This window comes from Silene latifolia, chromosome 2 (assembly GCF_048544455.1).
Source record: "Silene latifolia isolate original U9 population chromosome 2, ASM4854445v1, whole genome shotgun sequence".
NCBI lineage: Eukaryota > Viridiplantae > Streptophyta > Magnoliopsida > Caryophyllales > Caryophyllaceae > Silene > Silene latifolia.
The window spans coordinates 141,499,184-141,506,262 of record NC_133527.1 but is presented as its reverse complement, the minus strand read 5'-3'; the positions used below and the strand labels follow the sequence as shown (position 1 = coordinate 141,506,262).

At 40.1% G+C, this 7,079-nt stretch overlaps 1 non-coding gene across 1 annotated transcript; it reads left to right on the top strand.

Annotated features, from left to right (window-relative positions):
• Window positions 1-6,152: 6,152 nt before the first annotated feature.
• On the top strand, window positions 6,153-6,259 carry LOC141645626 (small nucleolar RNA R71). Its single transcript, XR_012545104.1, has one exon. It is a non-coding gene; the product is annotated as a small nucleolar RNA R71 (small nucleolar RNA).
• Window positions 6,260-7,079: the final 820 nt, after the last annotated feature.

The following is a 7,079-nucleotide window of genomic DNA, read 5'->3' as shown; positions in this document are numbered from 1 at the left end:
TATTGAGTTTCACTTTGGGAGTTTGCTTTCATTTTTGTTGTTCCCCCCAATTTCATGTGGCATATGACATTTTGAGAACACTTTCTTTGCCATTTCTTTTTGATTTTTGGCATTTCAATACTTGACAACTTTTTTGCATTTCTTTTTGAACATTTTCAAAGTCACCCCAATTAGTAACGAGGGTGCCTTTTATTTGAAGCATAGGAGTTCTATTTTTGCTCCTCTTTTCATTTGATGCATTTTTGCAAACTTTCTTTCACTTTTCATTTCATTGAACTCAAATTGATTTCTTTTTGTGCCCATTCCCTTTGATGACAAAAATGTGGTAGAACATGGATGAATGATAGAAGTATGCATGGTTTCAAGGGTCACCTTGGAATAAACGGTAGCCAAGGAGTTATCACACCACAAGGTACTCTTGACTAGGCCTTAAACCATGGGTCAAAGGATACTAGCATGACACATCCTAGGGTGTTTTACAAGCATTCTAACAAGCAAAGTCTTAAGAATAAAAAGCATTTACTAGGGCCTATATACACTTGTCAAGCTTCCCAAATAGACGGTTTCGCAAAATTTTTCTAACATGCAAACTACATGCCATGATGCAACTAACATATAAACATCCTAATGCAAATGATTCTACCAACTAGTATGCCATATAAACTAAATGCAAGTCCTAAGTTCACATTGTTTTTACCGCATCAATCAAAATAAAGCCACATAGTCATTAACATAGAGAGGAAAAAGGAGATTGGAAAGATCATACCATGCGGTCTTCAATATCCTCATGTCTCGGATGTGGCGTAGTCGATCAAAGTGAACAAGGATAAACAAACACAATATATACAAGACAATATATACAAAGGAAATGAACTTGTTTTTGGTTTTTCAATTTTTTCGATTTTTTTGATTTTTTTGATTTTTTTGAAAATTTTCAATTTTTATGGTTTTTGAATAAAAGTTAAGTGTTAGAATTCCCATCCCCACACTAATATGGGCATTGTCCTCAATGGCCAAAATGATGGAAATTATGCAAAATGATGCATGATTTCTATACTAAATGCAATTCTACACTAAGCTACACTACATGATGCATGGTTTTTGTTATGACGGAGAGGATAATTTAGATTACCTCCCGTTGTGTATGCATTAACTTCCCCAAACCAAATAAGACACTATTGCTAATGTCAAAGCATGGGTATAGTTCATGCACACACTATGCTATGCATGAAATTAGATTGTCATTTTGGATTTTCAAAAATGGGAACAATAAAGAACACCTCAATGGTACCGAGGTGTGAGTCCTTTGATGTTGCTAGGACTCTTCCAACAATGATCAAAATGAAATAAAATACAAAGAGATATAGACATACCATGGGAGTGTAGGAGTCTCCAAGGCTAGTCTTCCATCATGCTATCATCATCACCACTTCCCTCATGAGAAGTGGTCACATTGCCACTTTCCTTGGCACTTTCTTCATCACTTTCTTCATCATCATCTTCACCATCTCCTTCATCATCTCCACTTGCTTCTTCCTCAATGTTATCATCAAATTCTTCACCATTTCCAACAACCTCATTGTCTTCCACCACGTCCCTAGATGCACCCGGAAATAAGGCTTCTTTATCCGCCCAACTAGGCAAAGGACAAGATGGATCAAGGAGTCCTTGTCTAGCTAGATGTAAGAGGGGAGGATATTGAGCCAAATAATCATTCTTCCGATCTTCATAAGCTTGCTTGTGCATGGCTTGCATAAGAAGAGTGACATAGTCTTTTCCAATTTCAACTCCTTGCGGTTTGAACTCTTCATATTCAAAGGGGTAAGGTGGTATGACAATGGAAGAGGAGGGAGTCTCATGATCACCCTTTTGTTGTTGAATGATGTACTCGGCTTCCTTGGATAGGGGAAGTAAATAGTTGGCCCGGTGGACACTAAGACGGCAAATCTTCGCGGGTAAAGTGAATGATCGAGCCTCACTAGTAAGCCACCCATACTTGTTGTCAAGGGGATTGTGAGCAACCCACTTAAACTTGTTAATCATGATGGACATATCAATAAGATGGCCACCTTCCTTTGCCTTGTACTTGCTATCCTTATTGAAATTAGGATCAAAGTGCTTGGCTAGGACCGTGACAAGGCCGCCATTAATAATAACGGTTTGACCCTTCTTCCCACTATCTACATGGAGCCATCTATCAACCAATAGCCTCAAAGAATTGTAAGGCTTGGTGTGAATTCTTCCAATATTCAAAGTTGATTCAAGGAGAATAAAATCGAGTCCCGTGAAATGATTGGTGTCTTTCCTAGCAATTATGGTATTTCCCACAACTTTGTGCTATACTCTTATGCCCGGATGATGGACCAAAAGAGAACGACAAGCATGAAAATCTTCAAATTTCTTCCCGGAGATTGCCTCCCAAAGAGGCTCGGGGTCATACTTACCATATTGCCTATAATATTTATGTTCATCGCTAAGACCCAAAATTCCACCCAATTAGGAAAGGTAATGCGTCTACTAGCGTTAGCTAGACGAAACTCAATATTTTCCCTATTCTCAACTTTTGTCACTTTTAAAGAACTTAAGAATTCCAAGACAAGGGAGGGGTATGTTACTTCCTTCATTTCAAACAATTTCTTCAAACCCATGGCATTGAAAAAGACTCTTGTTTGTTCAAGAACACCTAACTTCTCTAAAGCATCTTGACATATGAATTTGGTGGATTGGATTTGTTTCATAGCAAACTTGACAAATGTATTTCTATGGGTATCGGAGATGAAAGTTACCTCCGGATAATGTAAGAGTTGATCGATTACCGGAGTAGAAGGTGATGCTCCCATAGAAATTTGTTGTTGTTGCACTTCCAAGCTTGGTGTTGCTACCACCATTGCCAAAGCTTTCTTTGTTTGTAGAGCTTTTTGCCTTTGAGAGAGAGCCTTTGCTTTTGGTGCCTTTGTTGCCTTTGTTGCTCACTTTGTTCTTGCCATTTGATGAACTAACCAAGTAAAGAGTCAAAAATCTTCAATTTGTAGAATGCCCAAATCGATTTGGAAGTGAAAGGCTTTGCCTTTATGAAATAAAAAAAAATCGACTCAAAGGTGAAGATTTTGTGCTTGGTTTTGATTGTTATTGAAGATGGAGTGATTGATTTGTTGTTTGAAGGATGGTTTGATTTGATTTTGGTGAGTTTTGTTGAGGGTTTTTGTTTTTGAGATGGAGAGGATGAGGGTTTTGTTGTTATGGGTAGTGTTTATGAATGAATGAATGAATGAATGAAGGTGGGATGGGTATTTAAAGAGCTCGATATTTTCAAAACGCAGGGACAATCCGTGCGGATTGGGCGCAATCCGTGCGGATTCTTCAGCTTCAAAAGTTTCAAAATCCCGCCTAGAGACGGGCGGATTCTGGGGAATCCGCTCGGATTCTTTTTGTGAGACGGGCGGATTTTGTGCAGGACGGACGGATTTCTATCCAGAGATTTTTCTTTGTTTTTCCCAGCTGCAAGACGGGCGTCTTGTTCACAAGACGGACGGATTACGTGAGACGGGCGTCTTTCCGTAAATCCGCTCGGATTCTTCAACGATCAAGAATTTTGCAATTTCAGCTCGGCCCAAGACGGGCGTCTTCTCGCAGACGCTCGGATCTTCTTGAGACGGGCGGATTCTCGGTGAATCCGCTCGGATTGGTCCTTGTGTACACGGATTCGATTCCATCCGTGCACAAACGCATTCCCTTATCATTCTTTCTTTCTTTCTTTCAAATCTTGTGTTCTTCATTGTGGGGGCACTACTAAGGCATGAAAAGCCTAGGCAATTGCCATCCCCACACTAAGGTAAAGCACTACACATCAATTGAAATTGTTAATCCCTCCCTCACTTCTCTCTTTTCATGACAATTATTTTGATCAAAGTAAATAAAATCCAAAAATGACAAAAATGCAATACAAAAATTGAAAAGCAAGTTAGGGAGTTAGAAATATTTACAAGTGGTGGTTTAGGGAGGACTCCACCAAACTCTCATTCTTGATGAGATGTCAAGGGGGCATGTTCAAGGTGTTGTTAATGTTGCTCAACACCTTGAAGAAGTAATCAAAAGCTTGTTCATTGTTATGGTAGAGGTCCTCAATAGACCGTGGCTCTTGTTGTTGATCATGATCGATGGCATGCCCAATGTAGGGATTAAAAATCCCTTCAAACTCGTCGTCCCAAAGACCACAAACTTCATTGAGTTGATCATTGAAAATCTCTTGCTTAGATGGAGATAACTCTCCCAATTTCTTCTCTTGGCCAATGAGGCCATCATCTTCTTCCTTGGTTGATTTTGATGAGCTTTGCAAGCTCTCCTTGTCACAATTCACTTGCTCTTTGAATGGAGCATCTTCAATTTTCTTCCTCCATTGGAGTTCCGATTTCTTCCTTTCATCTTTCCGGCTATAATGATCAATCATGAAACATGGCTCATGCAAACGAGGAGCTCTCATGGTCTTGTCAAGATTAAAAGTTATGCTTTCATCTCCCACTTCTAGAGTGAGCTCTCCATGTTTCACATCAATCACCGCACCCGCGGTGTGTAGGAAAGGTCTTCCTAAGATGATTGGAATGTTGGAATCTTCCTCCATATCAACAATGACAAAGTCCACCGGGATGAAAAACTTCCCAATTCGCACGGGGACATCTTCCCATATCCCTAATGGTGTCTTCGTCGATCTATCGGCCATTTGAAGAGTGATATTGGTGCACTTAAGCTCTCCCATTCCCAACCTTTTACTTACCGAGTACGGCATGACACTCACACTAGCCCCTAGATCACATAAGGCTTTGTTGATCGTTGTGTCGCCAATGGTACACGGTATTGAGAAGCTTCCCGGATCCTTTAACTTTGGAGGTGAACTCCCTTGAAGTATCGCACTACTCACCTTAGCGAAGGCGATAGTCTCAAGTTTCCGGATCGACTTCTTCTTTGTGAGGATATCTTTCATGTACTTTGCATAGGCCGGAACGTGATTGATTAATTCCGTGAAAGGAATTGAGACTTCTAAGTTCTTCACAATTTCCATGAACTTTCCAAGTTGATCATCAAATTTGGGCTTGGCTTGACGACTTGGAAAAGGAAGTCTAACCACAATGGGCTCCTTTTCTTTGGCTTTGTCTTCATTTTTCTTTGAACTTTCTTCTTTTGATGATTCCCCTTCTTTGGGACTTTGCACAACAACTTCATTTTCACTAGCTTTCACAACTTCATTCTCAACTTGCTCCTTTGGTGCTTCATATCTTGTACCACTTCTCGAGTGAATGGCACTAACCGTTTCATGTCTAGGGGGATTACTTTGAGGTGGTAATTGCCCCTTTTGTCTTTGTGAGCTTGAAGATGCTAGTTGAGTCAATTGTGTTTCCAACATCTTGGTGTGAGCTAGAATGTTGTTGATGGTGGTATCTTTTGCTTGGCTATCTTTTTGCATTTGAGTGAAAAATTCTTGTTGATTCTTTTGCATTTGGAGGACCGCTTTTTGGACATCAAAACCTTGGTCATTTTGGTGATTGTATGGATTTTGATTTTGGTAACCTTGGTTTTGATTGTAAAAGGGTCTTTGATTTTGATTTCTCATGGGTGGTGGAGTGTATGTTGTTTGAGGGTTTTGAACATTTTGGCTTTTGTATGAGAGATTTGGATGGAACTTGGTGTTTTCATTGTAAAAATTTGAATAAGGGGTACCACTTTTGTAAGCTTGGAAGGCATTAACTTGTTCGGTTGTTCCCCTACATTCACTTGAGTCATGACCCAAGGTTCCACAATTCTCACATATCCTGCTTGGGATTGATGAGGATGCCGTCATGGCATTGACATGATGCTTTGATGTTTTTGATTTTTCCTCAAGCCTAGCCATAGCTTGTTCAAACTTCAAGTTGATTGTGTCAATGTGAGCACTAAGTTGAGCACCTAATTGAGTCACGGTGTCCACTTCATACTTTCCTCCTCTAGTAGCCTTGTGAGGCCTACTATATTGTGAATTATGGACCGCCATTTCCTCAATCTTGTTCCATGTTTGATTGTCATCAACTTCGGTGAACATTCCATTTGATCCCATATTGAGAATGTTCCTTGAATCTTCATATAAACCATTCCAAAATTGTTGCACTAAAAACCATTCGCTAAGTCCATGGTGAGGACATGAGCGACAAATACCTTTGAACCGCTCCCAAGCTTCATACAAAGATTCTTCATCCCTTTGCTTAAAACCCGTAATTTGAGCTCTTAGCATGTTAGTCTTTTCCGGTGGGTAGAATTTTTTGTAGAAAGCTAGAGCTAGCTTCTTCCAAGAATCTATTCCAAGGGTGTCCTTATCAAGGCCCTTCAACCATTGCTTTGCGGTGCCGATTAACGAAAAAGGAAATAAGACCCATCTTATTTGGTCTTGAGTCACGCCCGTTTGAGAGATAGCTTCACAATAATCGCAAAAGGTTTCCATATGAGAATGAGGGTCCTCACTAGGCATTCCCCCGAATTGGCTCCTCTCAACTAGTTGGATGAAGGCGGACTTGGCAATAAAGTTTCCGGTGAGATGTTGTGGTGTAGGAGTACCATTTGGTAGATCCTCCTCGGTGGGTATAGAGTGTGACGAGAATTTAGGCATTGTAGGTGGATTTTGTGTGGTATTGTTTAATGGGTTCTCTTCTCCTTCTATTGCGAAAGGATTGACAAACTCACTAGTGGGTTGAACAACTTCACCAACACCTCCCAAATTCCTCCTAACAAGTCTCCTATTATTCGCCAAGGTTGTTTCGATTTCACGGTCAAAAGGTAACAAATTTCTATGTAACCTTCTAGACATGCAAAATATCAAACAACTCGAAAACAATTAGAACAAACCTTGAGGAGTTTTACTTCCCCAAGGTGAAAAAGACACAACTAAAAACAATAAAAGAAATCTTAAATCAATTAAACACCGCCCCCGGCAACGGCGCCATTTTTGATCGGAGCCATTTGGTGTTCACAATTAAGCATATGTGGTCGTTGGTCAATGGTCGATACAAAACACAATTTATACTCCACGAGCAACTCTACAATTAGTAAAGAGGCAA